At 40.7% G+C, this 20728-nt stretch overlaps 1 protein-coding gene across 3 annotated transcripts in view; it reads right to left on the bottom strand.

The window, feature by feature from the left end:
* Positions 1-20728, bottom strand: part of PPP2R5E (protein phosphatase 2 regulatory subunit B'epsilon) — a 2371886-nt gene that overhangs the window by 427291 nt on the left and 1923867 nt on the right. The window lies entirely within an intron of this gene.

Raw genomic sequence — 20728 nt, 5'->3', positions numbered from 1 at the left:
ATAAACACAGATGTTAGAGTGTATTCAGTGTTGCAGTCCTGACTTGTGGGATTTCCATCTGTGGAAACCCTTGGCTGGCCCGACTACCAGATAAAAAAAAAAATCCCCCTTCTCTTACAACTGGTGGACGTCCTAACCATGTGAAAGTCTGCAGCTTGGGGTATACAAATCCTTCCCCGGTGTCTTTTATCAATTTTTCCGATCTCTGTGGCAGCTGCCATGGTTTTGTGCTGAGTAGCAGAGGGTACCAGTACTGCCTAAGCCAGTCAGGGGGTATCAGATTTACTCTTGGCCCCCCTCCCCTTATTTTTCGGAGTACCCTTGGAAGCAGAGGGATTGCAGGGAAGGCGCAGAGGAAGAGGGGAAAGAGAAGGCATCTGTCTTCCAGACTGACACTATTTTGTCTCTGGAGCAAAATTTCTCCGAGTAGCTTCCTTGGTGGCGAAAAGGTCTATTTGACCCTCTCCCCACTTTTTGACTATACTGAGAAATACTTCCCAATGCAAATGCCACTCGTGTGGGTCTGACAGACTTCTACTTTGCTCTGCCAGCTGGTTGTGCACACCTGGCAGGTACTGTGCCAAGAGGTGTAATCTCAGGGAGTGCACTGTGTCCCAAACCTCCATTGTCAGGTGGTACAGGAGTGAGTCCCCCCCCCCCCCACTTATGTGCTACATGACTGTGGTGTTGTCTGTTTTGATACTAGCACTCCTTGTTTCCATTTTTCCTTGAAGGCAATCATGCCTTTCTGGACTGCCACAAGCTCATTTAAATTTATGTTTGTTTCTGAGCTTGTGGTCCCATTTCCTCTGGTCTAGAATTGGTTAATGTGGGCTCCCCTGGCTACTTCTGATGTGTCTGTAGTTACTGTTTGCCCCTGGGGGGGGGTGAATCTGAAGGGAAGATCTGGGTTGAGGGAACAAGCCTGGACTCACAGTGCAAATTTTTCTGAGGCAAGGGATCACTTTGACCTTGGTTGAGAGGGGATGTGAGTATTGGCACCACATATCTTTGAGGTACCATTGGCGTTTCTTCATATGTAGCCTGGCCAGGGGGATCATGAGGATGGAAGAGGTCATGTAACCCAATGTCCTGAGGTACTTCTGGCTGTGAGGAAATCTTTGACCATGAGTTTTTTGAAAGTACAGAGTCAAAAATGAGACCCTGTCCTGAGGCAGGAAAGCCTTCTGGAGGGTGGAATCCAGCAGAGCCCCTAGGAATATAATCCTGGTTGAGGGGGTCTGTATGGAATTTCTGAGCATTTATGGTGAATCCCAGGAAGGTCAATGGGTTCCGGATGAACAGCATGTCTGAGAGGAGCTTTGTCAGGCTTGTAGCCTAGATAAGATTGTTGCCTAGGTAGGGGTAAATTTGTACCCTTTTGTTCTGCAGAAGGCAATCAAGGGGGACTAAGCATTTTGTAAAGACTCTGGGAGCAGTAGACAAGCCAAAGGGCAGATCACAAAATTGATGGTGTTTGATAACTGCCCTGAAGCGTAAGTAGCTTTTGTGCGACTCCTATAAGGGGACATGCAGGTATGCATATTTTAAATCTAGGATAACCATGAAGGCATTTGAGTTTAGCTTGGTTTAATATAGGCTGCCATGTGCCTTCCTTCCTTGGAATCAGGAAGAGGAGTTTAGAGTAAAAAAAAAAAAAACCTTCCTTTTAGGTGTACTGGAACCGGTTCCACCAAGCCCTGAGTACACAGCCTATGTATTTGGGTCAAAGCCTCTGTTTTTGGTTTGGGGGGATGTCTGGGAAGCCTGAGGGCTTCAAGGGCTGCTTGAATTTGAGTATGTAGCTCTTTGACATAATGTTTAACACTCACTGGTATGTAGTAATGAGCGCCCAGTACTTTTGTAATAGTGATAGCCTTCCTCCTAGCCTGGGAGAGGGAGGATTAGGGAGGAGAAGGTAGGGATGGGGGAGCACCACAGATAAGTCATAGTTGCTCCCGGCCAGAGACCTGTGATCTAGAACTTCCTGGCCTAGAGGCATCTGAATGTCACTGTCTGAGCCTTTGGTGCTGTCTCTGGCTTCCTTTGCCTAGCTTTAGATTAGAATGAAAAGACTAGTGTTTATAAGGGTAGTTATGACTGTGATGTGAGGGTTGTACTTGCAGAAGGTCCTTAACATTCTGCATGGATTTGGCCTCATCTTCCATTTTTTTTTTTAGTACGGACTCTGCTTTGGGACCAAAGAGAAAATCCATGACTAAGGGGGCATCCAGGAGGCTAGATCGGACATGCTCTGGGATGGCCTGTTCCCTCAGCAAAGCAAGTCTTCTGATGACACAGCCTGTAACTACAGCCCTGCTGGAGGCAGGTCTATATTAGAACATCGAGTAAACGAAATATCGAACAATCTAAAGGCCAAAAATGCCAGACCTCAAACTCGCTATTGTGGGGGGCACCACACCACCCACTAAATATATATACCAACTCCGAGATTGCACTACAGTGAGGAAAGGGCAAATATTTCGATCATCACTGTACTGCGATCTCACAAAAAGCATATAGAGGTCCGGCATTTTCGGCCTTTAGGCCATTCGATATTTACACTTTTCGATGCCGTGATAGGAACCCACTGGAGGCTACCATGACATCATACCCACAGTGCAGGGAGTGTCTAGCTACCTGGGAGTAGGAATTGCAAATGTCCAGTAATTCTTTAGGGAAACTCTTGTTCTCTACTGTCAAAAGTTTCTGCTTCATCTGATACAATAAAGTTTCCTGGTAATTAATCATGTGGAACTGGCAATTTAACACAGTCACAGAGAGGGTAGCAGAAGTGTAGACATTTTTTTCAAATCTATATGCAGCTCTACTAGTTTTGGCTCCTTTAGGGCCAGGGGTCACAACCTCTGGATCAGCTATATGATTCTTGAACAGATGCTTGTGTGAATCCAGAACCCTATAAAACCTGCCAGGCCTTCGAGGGGCAGCTTCAAAGAAGAGTCCTGGAAAATGTCATCTACCTCCTCAAAACAGAAGTATGGTGAGAGGATTATGTTCTAAAAGGTTTAGAAATTTCCTTACACTTTTCTTGGACTGAGGGTAACCTTGGGATTCCCACTGGAAATGTTCCCTTGAGGTGTGCAATGTTTCCCCGAAGGAGATATCCTCGAGGAGAAAAGCAGAAGCCAGGCTCTCCTGAGTTTGAATCTTCACAAGAAGCAATGGAAGGACCATCTTCAAAGACAGAACCCTCCTCTGACTCAAAAGGGTCAGACAGGACTTCTGGAAGGGTGCCCCCTTTTCTTTTTCCTGTGAGGATTCAGGTGGGGTTGTCTGGACCTAACAAGAAAAATCAGGTCTTCAGCCAGCCTCACAAAGATCCTGCTTGTATACCAGTGAATGGGAGCTGGTGGGCCTAGGCTGGGGCTGGGAGGTAGCCACTTTAAGATGCATGGGTGCCTGGCTCCTGTGGGGGAAGGGTAGTTGCAATGCCCTGGTGCTGCAAAATAATATAGTTGGTCTTAGCGTGGTTACTGTAAGCTGAGACCTGCAAAGCAGACCCAGACCCAACCAACGAAATTTGTCCTACAGCTTGAAAAGATGTTGAGGGACCTGAAGGCAGTATAGGACTTTGAACATGTCTCAATAGGGGCCTGCACCATCACCTTAGTCACGGAAGGGGGTTGCGAAAGCACCTCACCTTCTTCAGTGAAAATAAGCATGGGAGGACTGACCAACAGCGAGCAGGCATCATCTGGGGCCCTAAGCCTAGGGCATTTCCTTCTCAGTTTTCTGCTTAGGTATATCAGCTTCAGATCGACTGAGGGATGCCACTGGACATAAATGGCCTGAAGACACGTTAATGCGCCTAGCCAAAATTTCAGCCCTACAACTATTGGTTCTAGTATTAAACTGGGTGCAAAAGCGACAGTTGGGAACTTTGTGATCTGGGCCCAAGCAAATAACACAGAAGGAATGGAAGTCTCAGTGTGGAATCTTTTTTTACCATAACAGAGACAGTTATTAGTTTTCTCTGATATTAGTCAAAAAATGAAAGGAGGATTCCTCAAAAGGGCACTTATCTTTAAGTCTTCTTTGTCTGGTGCGGACTGACTGATGTACTGATGGAACTCTACTTCGGGTTCTAACTGCAAAAAAGAAATGAGACTGTGGCGCACTGGCAGACTCCCCTTATACCAGAGCGTAGTGACATCAGTTAGGGCATCGGTCGGCAGTGGGTGGAAGGAAATTTTATCTCTGGTAATTGGGTAGGCCAAGGGCTTCCATGGCAGAAAATCCCACAAGTCAAAGATGTGACTTGTTGTAGCTGACTGTGACACCCAGATGGTGACAAGACTGGAGCAAATAGTCTCTTGCCTGCAGAACGAGATGTCTAGCCAGAGGAGTCAGAAGCCAGTCATCTAGATAAGGAAACACCAGGAATCCTAGAAACCTTGGGTGAGCTGCTACCACTGCCATGTATTTAGTACACACATTGAGGATTGTGGTGAGACCAAAGGGGAATGTCCTCTCTCTAGGCAGAGAGAAAGGCTCTCCACTACTACAAAGGTGGACGGTCTAGGAGAAACAGTAGTCTGCAGTGGCAGAGCCGAAGACCTCTGCACTGATGAACTCTGAACATCCGCAGAACTCCACCTCGAAGGAGGAGTCAGACCCCCAAGCTGTCCAGCACAGACACCTCTAGGGACAAAGATGGCTCCAAAAGCTTCTGAGATGACTCCATCACTGAGCCGGTGTCAACGCTTCAGCTGTAAGAGTTCTCCCACTCTGACAATGGAACCAGGTGACTCAAGGTAGCTGTCGGTGTCGAAGAGCCACCTGTCTTCAGATCCAGTGAGGACCTCCTTAGGGTTCTTGGATCCAAGGGCTCCCAAACCAGAGATCGGATTGGAGGAGGAGATGCAATTATTGGTTCCCAGGAGAGCAGGCTCAATCTGATGGGGATGGCTGAGATGACCCCATCTGGATCTGAGGTCTAAAGGCCTTCCTCATCATCCTATCCACTTCTGCTTCAGACATACTCCTGGAGGACCTAAATGAAGAGCTGACTGATGGTGGCCTAGAATGCTTCCTAAAGGAGAGGAGAGTGGAGCCAAAGGGAAATCCCTCCGGTGAAAAACTCAGTGATCGGACTGATCCAAAGAGACCTCAGCTTTGATGTAGTAGAGTCTGAAGGTGTCAGATCTGATTTTTGGGAAATTATTTAGGTGGCTTAGAGGATGCGGCTGATATAGTAGAGTAGTCCAGAGACCTTTTCCTAGAGTCTTTACCTTTGGGGTAGAATCAGTCTTTCCATTTTCATACTTCTTATTGGGAGTTTGAGCCCTGGTCACCACAGTGGAAGAAGGCCTTCAATGACCAGCTTATTTTTCCTGTCACTAAGGGCCCTGTAGTTAAAGCCAGCACAAACATGACAGTCTGCCTAAATGGGCTGCACCTAGATAGTATACACATTCCCTGGGAGCATGGGAATTGGGGATCATAAGCCCATAGGCAATGCATTTTTTTTTTAAATCCGGTAGATTTACCCGCCATTTTAAGGAAGTAGTAAGGAATAAAGATATTTTTTTGAGAAAATTAGTTAAAGAGAAAAATACCAACAATGGTAGCTATAAATATCATCTCAAGGGTAGAAAGAAAAGAACAGTAAGGGAAGATAAGGTACCAGAGGTGGTACATAAGGAGTACCCAACAGAATCGGGCAAGAAAAAAGGAGTATAGCCTGATGTACAAAACTCAAAAACTTATAGGAACAAGAAAGGACAGTTAAGAGAGTGACAGATATATAATTTAGTACAAACAGAATAACTTACAACTGTAGAAAATTCGGAATGACTCACTCTAAAGCTCAAGGGAAGGAGATACACTTCTGAGCAATATGGCGGCAAACAAGATCTAAATAGTATGTTAGGTCGGTGGGGCATTATGGGTAAGGGAGAAGCTAGTAAAGCGACTGAGTAGGATCTGAGGTTAGATTTGAGACCCATCAGTTGAGGAACAAATGAAAATGATATCAGATCATCAGTTATAAAAAATCACAATAAATCTGCTGGGACATGGGGATTTCACTCTGTTCCACGGAAAGAATTCTCTCACTTTAATGTCAGAAAAGAATAATTCTTATGGAAGGAAAAATGAAGAAACACTTCTCAGAATCTTTAACTTGAGGAGAATAAACAATCTTCCGCCTGGAAATCACTGTCAGACTGTGAGGGAAATCTTTATTTTTCCTATTAGAATGTAGTGAGGAACCACATTTTAACACACTAAAAGCAGAGAGTAATCCTGTAGCAAATCCCAACAAATCTTCCTTGTCCATAGTTAAAGAAACAAGAGAAGAAACTTTTTTTTAAAGTTTCTGCTACCTGGGAGACTCCCTGGAAAATAAATGACCCATGACAGGAGCTCTAGCCCGTGAATCAGGCACCTTACCCTAACCAAGTTGCAAACCTATATCGATACCTTCCCCCAAGCTAGACAAGAGTGATTATCTTTTCTGGTGAGAGCAACTCTACAGCTGTACAGGACTTGGCAATCTCCTTTCCCTTTGTAGCTCCTGAGGAGCTACACCAAAGGGATGAAGAGCAAAAGATGAGTGGTCCAATGAACCAGTTTTGGCCACAGCAGTCAATCACAAGTACTTGAGGCAGTGATAGAGCCTGGACACCCAAAGAATCCCTAATAAATTTCTTATTCTTACAGATGGAGGAAGCAAGAACAGAGGAGACCGACAACTGCTCCATTTTCTAATCAGGAAGGAAGCCTCCCATGTAGGTAGAGCAGCCTGAGTGAGTCCATAAACTTTCTGACAGAAAACGTACTGTTCTAAGGTAAAACGTTTGTAAGACAGCTCCCAAAAACACAATATGTAGCCTCACACACAATACCTCTATACTGAAATGTAGAAAAAGTGGATAAAAACAATTTTTTTTAGTTTGCATACCAATACCTTACACAAGTAAAAATCTCTTCAGTGATATGGCAGTCCAATTTCCTAACATAAAAATAAAATTGTCATTTTTTTTTTTTTTTAAACAAAACAAAGGTAGTGGAAGATCTTCTCCAGATGGGTTCTTATAAGCCCCGCCTTGGGAGTATTTTTAGCCAACTGTTACTTCCAAAAAGCCTACAGAGGCAAAGCACTTTGGTAGCAAAGAAGCTCTGAAGGATTTAGATCTCAAACTGCCACTTATATGGCAGTTCTGGGCATATGGAAGGTGCCCTAAAGATTTGAAAACTGGCTGGTGGTCATATCCTAGGCAAAGATATAACCTTGTACATCTTTGGCTACTGTAACAATGACCTAAATGTTGGACATCATTGCATACCTTAGGGATGTCTGATGCATTAAAGTTCTGTGCAGAATACGGGCATCTGCTGGCAGCTTTTGTCAATCATCTTATGAATAGCCTACAGCAGTGATGCTTGTAGACCTTACAGAAGTATGGCTAGCTGGGCTAGATAAAAGGACTGTGGCCCATTCATTTTATCTACTACAAAACAGCGATATTGCTGGTGACCACCTGACAGGTTACTAGGTGTTCAACTGCTTTGGTGGCTTGGCTTTGGCTTCACAAAAAATACCATCTCTTTAAGCAACTGTCATGTTGCTGAAGGGATGTTTACTCATGTAAGGTGTTGGTGTGAAAACTGTGTAAAAAAAAAAGACTAAAAGGGGTGCAGCCCATGAACTTTTGTAATATAACCAAATATGCTCTTGAATATAAAGCACTGATTCACCGGGATTTGTGCTGGGTGAAGGTCAAGAATAATCCGTCTACATTCCTCACTAGCAAGATAACCTACTATAGCTCTTTGGTCACAGAAGCAGCCAATACTAGTTCTACTTACATGGATTACACACAGCAATCTCTCCAGTTTCTGATAAAATGCTGCAATAAGAATGGGTAGACACATCTTGACTGATAAGAGTTTAAAACAGAAATCATGTAATGAAAGGTGTTATTACAGTAACGATACTCTAGTTCTAAAAATACTGTGTAGTGAACACTGCATGATGTGGCTCTCAAGGACAGACTGGTCTGGATCAGGTCTAAAACTGATTACTTCTGGATGACTACCAAACAATGGTAATCAAGAAACAAAACTACCACAATCAGACTGCCTTATTATCAGTAGGAGGGAGCCTGGAGCAAATAGCAATCAACAGATGCATGCAAATCTCTCTTACAATGAGAGCTGTAAATAATGGTGCTAAATATGTGCAAAATACCTGGGAACCAATTCAAGACTGAAGGGAAGAACTGCTAAGTTAAAACACTGCTTTCATACTTTGAACCAGAGAAGCCTCCTGTGTTGATGAACACAAGAACTCTTGATGTCCAGCATGACCAACATATCCCCCCAAAAAAATGGTATAACTGTCTGAAGCATTACCCCAAACCTTTTGACTTCCAAATCATATGGTAATCCTGGAAAAATCCAAAACAGATCTTGAGTGTTCATCCTTCTTGAGTACTAGTTAAAAACTGGAGCAAATCTCTAATACCTTAACGAGAAAGACACATTTCATATTACCTCAAGTAATAAGAAAAAACAGAAGCCATAGGTCAAACTGAACTGCCTGGAGTCGTAATACAGGACAACCTCAAATCTGATCACCACATACTTCACTCCAAGAAAATTCATCAAAAAATTCATCTCCCGCTATAGGGCCAAACACTAACAGAGCAAGAAAGGATTACCTTAGCAGCAACATTCCTCCTTACTTCCCTATTATATGAGTCCCCTATTCTTATAAATATCAACACTGTGTATAAAATTAAACAAGCCTCCTGATGCTACAAATTGGCTAAATTTCTAACCAACCAGCCTTATAAAACACACCCCTGCCTTGCATTAAAACAATTAAAAATGGCTTGAACTCCCAAACCAGTTGACATACTCGCAACTATTGCTCACTACATACTGTACTCCCCAAATGTTTAGCATTACAAAATACTCTATAGTACTATTCACCCACTAGAGACTTTTGTTCTAGCAATAAACTTTTACTATGCATCATTAACACATTCAACACTGCTGGAGACACTTGACTCTCAGTATGTGTCAAAACTCTGGAATGAAATCCTCACACAGTTAAAACAGACAGAAAATTTAAATAGTTTCAAAATTTTGCTAAATAGCACCTATGTCAAAGATGGCTCTGTTCTTCCTGCTCACTTGGTAAGCTTTACCCAGATTACTTTTTGCCAAATCTTACAGCCACTTAACGTCTCAGTCTTTTTGTACATTATTGTTCCTCTTCATACTGCATTTTTCTCCTAAACTCTTAACTTTCCTCCTTCTCTCACACCCTACCAATAACTACAATTCCTCCTCCAACCATTTATCTTTCTGCTCATTTCTATAACCTCTCCTTATATCTCTCATCATTTTAAGCTACATTATACTTGTCTGTAAATTATTACTAAACTCAAAAACACCCAGGTCTGATATTTTCCCTTGCAGCCATCATATTATACTATAAATACATTGTTACTGTATGTTATTTCTCTATTCAATAATTAGCCAATTTATAGGTTCATATGTTAGTACTAGGCTAACTGCCCTTGTGGGCCACTTTAAGCCTAGCCAGTTACCCCATGTGAGAATCAAACTCAGCACCTTGTCTCTGCAAGGTAAACACCTTAACCATTTTGCCAACCTCCCACCCTATGTTAATTTCTCTATCGCTTTGTCTTAAAATGTTATGTTCATGTAAGAAGTATTTAAAAATATTTAAAAATCATGCAAATAAGCTCATGTATAGATGTTTTAACCCTGCAATTATAAATGTATATCATGTGTAACTTAAATGTGGACCTTTTCTCAACAGGCCTCCACTGAAAATGGGTTTTACCACGTCAGACTTTTCCTGGTAAACAAAGACAAATGAATACCTTGTAATGAAGAGAGATTAAATATCTTCTTTAACATTTTACAGTGAAAAGACACCATCCTCGTCCTGAGGAAATTTAATGAACTCTTATTTTGTATTCTAACTCCAGAATTCCTTTTACATAAAAGTGAAGAAGCCTTCCTAATTTGCTGAACAGATGCAACACTGCTCCCCACCCTACTAATGAAAGGGTTTTCAAAAGGGGCCGAATGGAGCCAACAGAAATCTGAATAAATGATGCTACTCCTCCCCTGTTGTGGAGGTGCAGGGAATTTCAGTGAGTCATTCACAATAAGTGTCTGTGGAAGGGATTGTGGGCTGAAAAGAATTCTGTACCCTAGTTTTTCCACCTACAGGAAAAATAGCTGTCTTTTGAATTAAGTCTGACTTTAGAAGACAGTCTCCTATAGTAAGCAAATGAATTATATGTATATATATTCTATCCTACAGAGATGAAATTTCATGCAGAAGGGGTAGAAGAGGACTAAAGTGCATAGAAAACTAGACAAATTGCACAGAATTTTCGCTCTGTTCACCAATTACTGAATCAAGGAAACTCAGAAGCAAACAAAAGTATAAATATGAGAGATTAAATTTCTCTGGATAAGACTAAATTTTCAAATATGACTGCCTTCTAGATGTTACACTGAGAATGACACACGTGAAAATGAAGTAAGTAAGTAATAAAATGAAAGGTAGGTTTTCCTTTGTTCCATATGACTTTCTTTTATTGCCCTTTTGTTCTACTGCTATAATGGAGTTTTCTTTTAAATGACTATAAACTGTCTGCATCAATTCCCGTGTGTAGTTTATATGTCGTTGGGAGACAAGTTGCTGGTCTGTAATTTTTAGGGTAGCTTGCAGGTTCACTCTTAAGTAAGAGCATTGTTTTTCCTGTTGTTAACCAGTGCAGTGTGTGTTTGGGGTGCGCATATAAATTGTTCTTACTCATGGCTAAATCCTCGTGCAAAGAAGTTAATACTTTAAGCCAAAAGTTAGGTACTGCACCTGGGCCTGAGGTTTTCCAGTTAGAGGCTTTTCTCAACTTTGTTTCAATCTCTCTGGCTGTTATTTCATTCCATTTCATATCCTGTACCTTTAAACTTCTTATTCTTTCTTTGACTTCTTCCATCCATTTAGCATCTTTGTTATGTTCCACAGGATCTTCATAGATACTTCTCCAAACTGTATCTAATTCCTCTTTTTTTGGCAGTCTTTCAATTCCTTTTACCTTATTTCCCAATTGTCTATAAAACTTTATTGGGTCAACAATAAATTGCTTATTTTGCACTTTTCCCTTATATGTATCTTAAGTCTTTCTGCCCGTTTTAAAATTTTTAGTTTATCTCCAATAGTGCATAATAGATCCTGGTCTGTTCCAATACTGCACATTGCTTTTATCACATCTATCTTAGTATTTTTGTTGATTTATTCCCTTTTCTATAATCTTCTAATAATGACACTTCTTGTCTTAGCTGCTTTATAGTTTTCTCTAGTCGATATTTCCATGACAGTATTCGCTTCCCCCCCCCCTCTTTTCCCTCACACTGTATCAGTTATTAATGTAGCAGCATGGTAATATATTCTGTTTACTTCTGTTATATCGCATTGATCTCTATGGACAGCCCTAATTACTGTGTTCATTTGTTTTATCAAGCTTCTGACTTTTGGGGTTTTATTAACCTTCTGCAGTCTATTGATCTTGATACATCTGTCTTGGTCTAATAAATCAAGCAACTCTTCTCAACTCATTTTCTTTCATACTGAGGGCACATCCCTTGTTCATAGGTTCATAGGTTCATACTAGGCTATCTGCCCGAGGGCATTTATAAGCCTAGCCATAGTTTTGTGGCTTACGCCACCCCTTAGTTTGGAGAAACTATGCCCATTATTTAGCTGTGCCTCTGTCGAGCAGTGACACTGAGGTAACCCCTGGGGTGTATCTGCGATCTCCCATCCATTGGTCAAGATTCCTCTTGAACAAGGCCAACGAGGTGCTCTGCCTCACATAAACCGGGATTTTATTCCACAGCATAGGGAGTCTTTGGGTGATGAATCTATCCCTCCAGCACGTCCTATTAATAACCGTGTCGAGGTTTAAGTCACCCGCCCTTGTGGCTCTGAGGGATCTAGATTTTTTGAGATGAAGCATATTCATCAAATCTGGGTTTGACATGGCCTTGTATGTCAGGCATAGGTCACCTCTGAGTAAGCGATGCGCAACTGAATATAACTGGAGTTCTTTCAGTCGTGCAGCATAAGACAGATTTTGAGACCCTTTATCCTTTTGGTGAGGAACTTTGTGGCCTCTCCAGCTGCTGCAAGTGTCGGGTCAGATACATTCTGAATGGGGCATTGTACTCGATCATTGGTCTGATGAGTGATGAGTATAGGGAGACTATGACTTCCCTTGATCTAGATGTGAATCCCTTCATGATAAGGTGGGCAATGTAGAAGGTCTTCCTAACTACTTTAGCAATATGAGTGTCGAATGAAAGGCTACTGTCAACCTGGGTTCCCAGGTCCCTAATAACTTATTCTGTGTTCAGGGGATTGCCACCTATATGGTAGCTAGGGGTAACCTTATTTTTCCCGAAGGGTATGACTATGCATTTCTTGGCATTTAATTTGAGGCCATGGCTCTGGCACCAGTTATCCGTTTCTGTGAGACCCTTCTGAAGGATATCTGTGTCGGATGTGTTCTCAACTACGGCGCCCAGTTTACAGTCATCTGCAAACTTTGTCAGCCATAACCCTCCTGTGTTTGCTTGTACTTCAGAAAAGTAGATGCCAAACAAGAGTGGGCCCAGGACTGAGCCCTGTGGGACACCACTTGTGACAGGCTTAGAGTCTGACATGGCACCAGCAACTCTGACCCTGTGGGTTCTGTCACTCAGCCAGTTTGCAACCCATCTTGTAATGTATGGGTTTACATTTAAGTTGATGAGTTTTTCAATGATACCCGAGTGGGGTATTGTATCGAAAGCCTTCGCCAGGTCTAGGTAGGCTGTATGGACTGCCTTTCCCTCGTCAATGGCCTTGGTGACTGTTTCAAAAGTCAACCAAGTTTAAAAGGCATGATCTGCCTTTGACAAAGCCAAACTGGGTCGGATCCAAAGTCTGCAAATTCCTATGTCTTTATTTATGAGATCCATTATGATCCTTTCCATGGCTTTGCAGATCAGGCTTGTCAAGCTAATGGGACGGTAATTTCCAGGGTCGGTGGAGGCACCGCCTTTGTGGAGTGGGACCACAGTCGCTGTGCGCCACTCCTGGAGTGCGTATCCGGAGGTGAGACTAAGATTAAACAGCTGTCCTAACTGTGGGTTTAATTCCTCATTGAGTTCATGGAGCACACAGCCGGGGACAACATCAGGTCCCATGGATGCTGTGTTCTTTGCCTTGGAGAGAGCAGTTCTCACCTGAGCGTTGGAGATGTTTGGGGGGCTACAATCATTTGGTATAGATATCTCTTCTTTAGGCGGGAGGGTGGGAGAAGTTTGCACTGAACCTGTCAGCCAGTATGTTGGCAATGTCTGTAGGATCAGTAATCTTCACATCATTTTGAACTAATTCTGAGCATATCTGGGAGTTTCCGCCTAGGTTTCTGACATAGCTAAAGAATGCTTTATGGTTGTCTTTAGAGTCCTTAGCTATTTTTTTCTCAAAATTAGCTTTGGATGATTTTATGAGAGCTCTTAGCTTTTTACTTATAGTGATCAGCGGTTTCTTACCTTTTAAGGATTTTGCTCTATCTTGTAGTAGCTTTCTCCTTTTATTGTAGAGTTTGTTTATGGCTGGGGGCATTTTATAGAAAGTTCTATAGAATCTTCCTGTGACACATTCTCTTCAATGTCATCCTGTCTCATCTGTTGTTCTGTCATATGGGAATTCACTGGCCTATCACTCCTCAACATTGACTGCATCAGAGTTTCCACAGTTTCCTGTTCCTTTCCTTGCTGTCTAGCTTCAAATGAACATTTATAATGGTTTCCATTGGAAGGCTCCAAAATATCTTGATATGACACCTGACCAATTGCTTCCTGTTCCACTGGTGGTTTCCTCAATTAGGATATCCATTGCTCTATCCTGTTGTGGTGCTTTCTGTATTCGATTTACTACACTGAATCCTTCGCTTTGCAGCTGTTCCATAACCTCAATTTCTATTTCTTTGACTTCTCCATTACTAATCTCTTTTTCTACTTTTCCTCTTAGTCTTCTTATTTTTTGTATTGTAAAGTTTTCCATATTCAGATTCCTTTCCCTATATTTTTCTTCAAATATCTTTGGTGCGGCTCTTTTTGTATTGGCTAGTTTTGCTTTCTCCTTTGCATAAATATTACACCATATTAAATCTCTTTTCCTTTCCCCTGTCCATATTTCTTCTTCACGTCTCCTGATCTTCTTGCTTTTCCTTATTCTGGGGACTCACTCCACATGCTGCGATGTAGTCTGTTTTAGACCTTCTACATTAAATCCTTCACTTCGCAGGCACTACATAACTTCAACTACTATTTCTTTAACTTCTGCGTTACTAATCATCTTTTCTACATTACATCTTTGTGCTATTAATCTTTTTATTATGAAATTTTCCATATCTGGATACCTTTGCCTGTATTTCTCTTCGAATATCTTTGAGACTGCCTTCTATATATCAGTTAACTTGGCTTTCTCCTTTGCATAAATATTGCACCATATCAAATCTCTCTCTCATTCCCCATATCCATAGTTCTTTTTTATATTTTTCAAATATCTCCAGGTTTTGTTTATATTTTCTCACTTCCTCAGATGCTTCTTTTTCCAAACAGATCAAAACCTCTTGATCTATATACTGTTTTTCAAAAATCTGTTGTATTAATGAACGCAAACTTTTATTTGTAGCTTCTGACAGTTTTTCCTGCGGAAGTATTTTTCTTTCCTTAATTTCTCTCTTAATCGTTTTGTGCATCCTGCGTCTGGAAATTCTGGGCTTTTTACATAATAGTAACAATACATAATTTCTTTCTTATCCTCAACAGTCCACCCTATTGTCTTTATGGCTCTTCTTTGGCCAATCAATTTTTGTGTTTTTTGTGGACTGCTACTTCCTTTTACAACAGGAGGGCCTATCCTCCCCCCGAGCCTGGCCCCATTGTAGGAATGTTTCCGTATTTTGAGGATTCTTCTACACTGTCATTTTTTCCAGTCCTGGGACCAGTGCACCTACCAGGATCGGGCACATTTTTTTCCTGGGTCTTGTGCACCCAGCTATCTTTTTTTATTTGTGATTTACTTCTGTCCATAATATAGGCTATATAAATACAGTCTACATATCAGTGTCGCCTTGGTGAGATTTTGTGAAAAACAGGGTCCACCTCATGAAGGCACTCACCAAGACTTGATGACTAATTCAATTTCAGCACTACTACTCTCCTTTGCTTGCAGACTTTTCATCTCTCCATCAGGACCCCCAATTCACTCCTGAGGTACTGCCCATGTGCTTTATGGACAGAGGTAGTCTGTAAAATAACTCGGGGCTCAAAAACCCAAAGATCAACTACCTTGTTACTACCCCATCCCATATCTGGGGAATTAAGATATAATACTGTCATATCCTGGGTATTATTGGCTAAGCTTGTAAAGGCTCTTGTGTCATTAGCCTAGTAATCGCCTATGAACATATGTACTTGTAAAAGTCAGTAGTCCTCTCAGTTGGGTCTATTTGCAAGGGAGTGTTGGGAATTTTGCACAGTTCTTCCACAAGCTGAAACAGGTTTGCCCTGGAGAAGTCCTTACAGATGGTTTAAATTGGTGGTGGGGGGGTACTACCACTAGGCCTGACACAGAACATGGCTGACTTGTGGTCAAATTTAATCAGGGATGAGGAGATTCAAGGTACAGTGCAAGTAGGGGCTAGGTTGGTAAAACTAGGTCAAAGGTAAAGAGCATATTGTGGGTAGTTTTAAAATTTGTTCCATTGCATTAGTATTAATGAAGTCTAGGAGATGCTAAGCATAACTACTTTTAGAAGTGTAAAGTTTTCCAATCAATGACTGGGTAATTGAAAGTACTTGGTTTAATATTCAGTGCCTCAATGGTGATGAGATAATTTCTGCGATCTTTGGGCGACAATGATGGAGATCTGAAGCCAGCAATGAAATAATAGTTGGGATTTGTTAAAGGATGATTTTGATCTCCAGATTCTCCAAGTTAGGGATGTCGGTAATTTGATGTGAAGTAATGGCACTTTCAACAAATGAAGACAGTCCCTCGCAGTTATCCAAAAGTCTGAAAGTATGATAGGTGCTAAACCTGCTGTTAGTACACTGAGAGCATATCTCAGTAACTACACAAATGTGAATGTGTTCAAGTTGCAAGAGGTCATCAAGTTCTGGCATCTTTCTACTTAGACTTCTAGCATTGACTAGTATCCCCTCATCTTGTCCAAATTGAGTTTTCTAAGTAGTAATTTACATTAGGGAGAATCTCTCCAAAAAAAGCACAATGTGAGCAGCAAAGGCTTTAGCCATTATGAGGAGGTCCTGGTATGGTGTGTACACCAACCCTAGTGAACAGAAAGCCTTTGCTACAATATCATCCCAGGCTGGCACATACTGGATTACCGTTAGAATGATACAGGCTACTTACACTGTTAAAGCCAATTATATTGCCTCTGTAGCTAGGTGTCACTTTTGGTGAAAGCAAGAAACTAAACACCAATGTCTTTCTTGTCTCTAGCACATACACAGTCATTTTCATCATGTCTCTTCAGGTCGCTCTGAAACATTTCCCTAAATGAAGCAGACTTAGTGGCCTTAGGCCTGCTTTTCTGATGGCTCCTTGGGTAAGCTCTACTGATTTGTAGTATACGTGAGTGGAGAAGGTAAAGGTATTGTCTTGTGTGCTGGAGATTAGGATATTTTACAGTGAGTTCTAGAAGGCTTTGGCAATTTTTTCTCAATAGACTCAGCATATGTTATGGGTTTACGAGTGTGCTGTCAATGTGATGCTATGGAAGTATAATGCTTACTGATAACGGGCTGAAATGAGAGATGATTGCCTCTATGCTTCTTAGATATTTACATCTCTCACAGGCTGTAGAATCTACTGGTAGAGGTAGTGAACAGTCAGTAAGCATAAGATAGTTGCTTTGGGTCTATGGTTATTCATCGGATGGTAAAAGCATCAAACGGCATTATACTGTAAATGCCATTCTTAGTTTCCTTTATTATATAAATCACACTACTGATTTTTTGTTTTTAAACCATGAATCTAATGACACCAATATTTGGATGTTTGGCTGACCAAGAGCACTGTCAATGGGTGTCTTATTTCAAATATTCACAGAAAGGAAACATTCCAACGGTTATTTACATTTTGACAGTTCACATCCAATCCATCATAAGAAAGTAGTCAAAGGACAGCTCGTGCATGCTGCCCATATGACTACGGCCGACATGTTTTTGGATGAATGTGATTTCCTCAAGAATATGTTTTGACATGTGGCTATCCATTTGAATTTGTGAAGAATATTATGTTAGAAGTCATTAATAAACATGAATGTAGACATTTCGGCCCCATTTTGGGGGTGACATTTCCCTTGTAACATTAATTTGGATGGTGCTTAGAATCAAAGAACCTTACATTCACAGACTGAACTTCCATTTATGTTGCTAAGACACCCCAACAATCACGAGTTGCAGAAACATTGGATTTTAAAAGTTCCTTTATTACAAACTTCTCTCTTAAGAGTCAAGAGATTAGGAATATATTTAAAAAAACTGGGGATTGTTAATTACATCAATTTACGAGAACTGGTGGGGGAGACGCCGCGTGGTTTTTAAAAGAGGTAAAAACTTGAAAGCAATTTTTGAATCAAGGAAACCACACAAGATGCTGAATGCAGGTATGAAGAAATGTGGTGTATTATATACACTGTGAACATATATTGGTTTGCAGTAATTTGATTTTGAACAGTCTCCGTGCACATAAATACTATAACTGTGTCTCAAAAAGGGTGGTGTATTCTGCTTGCTGTTCCATTTGCTCATGCTTTTATATAGGTAAGACTGATTGGAAATTGAAGGATTGGACAAATGAACATTTGTATGAAATCAGAATGGCAAAAGAAACTAATGCACTATTTAAACATATTCAATCATATCCTGATCATTATTTTAAGTTTTGGGTGCTTGAACAAATTATTGCAGACAAGAGAGGAGGCTCTTGGTTTCTCATACTTGAAAAACGTGAACTATATTAGCAACTTTTTACTAATGCCAGTAATTGGCCTGGCTTTAATGAAATGACTTCAATATCATGCCTATTAAAACTGAAGGCATTAGATAGATAGTGTTTAAATACAAGTTAATGCCTATTAAAATTGAAGGCATCAAATAGTGTTTAAAGACAAGTTTTCGTAAAAATATTTTATGGCTGAATTTACTTAACATTTGGGTTTAGAATAGTCTTTTATGGTTTAACTGAAGCATGCAATTTGGAATGCTTGTTTATTTTACGTGCTTCTGACAAATAAGACATGTCACTTTAAGAGCAGCTCTTTTCCTTGATTGGGGGTTCAACCTGATTCTAGTAAACTGATTGGTTAACAAGAGAAATGAGGAATATATAAGACTGTTGTTTTAACACGTTCTTTATCTGATGACGTTCCTCAAGGAAGGGATGAAAGCACTTACACTGTTTTACCCATCTTTTTTGTATTCTGGCCTTGCATGGTGGATTTTATTTTTGGATTAAACCTTTGCTTTTACTTTGGTATCTGGTGTTTTGTAGTGTTTCATGGTGCCTTCTTTGTCTTGCAGCATTTTTTCCATGTTAGCATTTTTCAAGTTTTCTTTTTTAGTCAATTGGTACTTCCCTTTCTAATCACAGGTGGATATTTAAGCATGTATCTAACATCAATAACTCCTGATGAAAAACTCATACCTTCGCAAAAGCTCAAACAATTGCAAACCCATCCTGGTACAATAAAAGGTATTACATCATGTCTGTGTTTCAGTGTCTTTGTGTTTTCTGTTAGTTAACAAAGCATTTCTTTAACTTTTTTTTCTTCCAGATAGTTCAGTGGAATACAAAAACAAGCTAATGCTGTGAAGATGAGTTGTCATGGCTCTCTGGTGAAAATTAAGTGTTTTTAGCAACACTTTGTAAAAAAATATCAAAAACAAAATGACAAACTACAGTGTATGAATAATGGATAATTTGCTTGTTCAAGTGTTTCTTGGTCTTACTATTGAACTACTAACTTGTTGCATCTATTCAGGCCCCATTCAGAAAAAAATGACAACAGCAGCAGTTTTTCAGCAAGCCAGAGTTAAATACAAAAGTGAAATGCTTAGCATAATGCTAATCCACGCCGTCTTCTCCTGACCATCTCAACCATTGGGTCTTCCAATGAGGCAGCTGGCAACCTTTGAATCTTCAAGCTTCAAGACTCTGCTTCCTCTCATATATCTACATAAAAATTCTCTTATACAAGAAGAAAAGAGTAAATGCAATAAGCAAGGGAAAGGAGAACCTCAAAGGAACCCAGGACATGGTTCTGAGGTCAGGCCTCAGGTTGTTGATGCACTAGATATACCAAAAATACTGACACAACAAACAGAGGAAGGTGGGTTGAGTGAGGGATGACTGACATGTATGGAAGAAGACAGCACAGCTCTAGCTGTATAGTAAGTACATAACTTTCAAATCTGAGGATGTCTTTTTCATTTACCTCAACCTCTGGAACACAGTCCACAACCATTCAAATGGGTGGACACAGGAGAGAACATTATGGTGGACCCAAAGGTTAATGTGGACTAAGACTGGATGTCTAGCTTGTAGAGGGTAATAAAAATGCGGGCAGAAGTCCATGTGGCTGCTGCACAGAACTTCATCCAAGGAGTTGCGCCCAAAAAAAAAGGCTACAGAAGTAGCTACTGCTCTTGTCGAATGGACTTTAGGTCTGAAAGGCAAAGAAACACCTCCAGAAGAATAGAGATAGGAAATACACTCTGACAGCCATTTGAACAATGTTCTCTTTGAAACTGACTGACCAAATATTTTCTTGTAAATGACATAAAAAGTTGACAAGATTTTCTAGACTGTTTTGTTCTGTCTGAATAAAATCTTAATTAATGAACATCAAGACAATGAGGCATGTGTTTTCTTTGTTACCGCAGTTAGAAAAGAAAACAGGCAACTCAATAGACTGGTTTGGGGAGAATCCAGGGGAAGTTTCAGGAGGAAAGGAGAGATTATTTCTCAATGAAACTCTGTCCTTGTGGAAAATAAGGTACGTGGACAACAAAACAAAGCCTGTAAAAAAAATATTCAGGATAAGGTTAACTGTTGTGAGGAAGAGAGTCTTGAAGGACAGAAATTTTTGATCTATTGTAGCCTTCGGTTCAAGAGGACTGACTACGAGATAAGGGAGAGGAGGAAAAAAAAAAGAGAATCCAAAAATTAGCATCAGAGATGTACTTATCGTAATAAACACAAGGAGCCTTGCAGAACTCGTCTGTCTCAGGAAGAGATAAATGTGATCTGAGGAACTCTACGTACGCATAGAATTATGGGAGTTGAGGTACAGCCTTGAAACTTGAAGATTCAAAAGTTGCCAGATGTTGGTTTCAGAGACCCAAAGGTTGAGGTAAATGGATAAGACATCAAATCAAAGCATCACAGCATCCCTAATCAGCTTCTTCTTGCAACATCATGTTAGCTACAAAGGATGTTACAGTTAAACATTACAATTAATAACGGCATATTGAGGCACATACAATACAGACACAGCTAAGATGCCTTTACTTCAAAACTCTTCAAAGCAGACTAACTGACCAAGCACAACTCGTAACAAGACTA

Source organism: Protopterus annectens, chromosome 6.part0 (genome assembly GCF_019279795.1).
Source record: "Protopterus annectens isolate FY-2018-M chromosome 6.part0, PAN1.0, whole genome shotgun sequence".
Classification (NCBI taxonomy): Eukaryota; Metazoa; Chordata; order Ceratodontiformes; family Protopteridae; genus Protopterus; species Protopterus annectens.
This window is presented reverse-complemented; position numbering and strand designations above follow the sequence as displayed.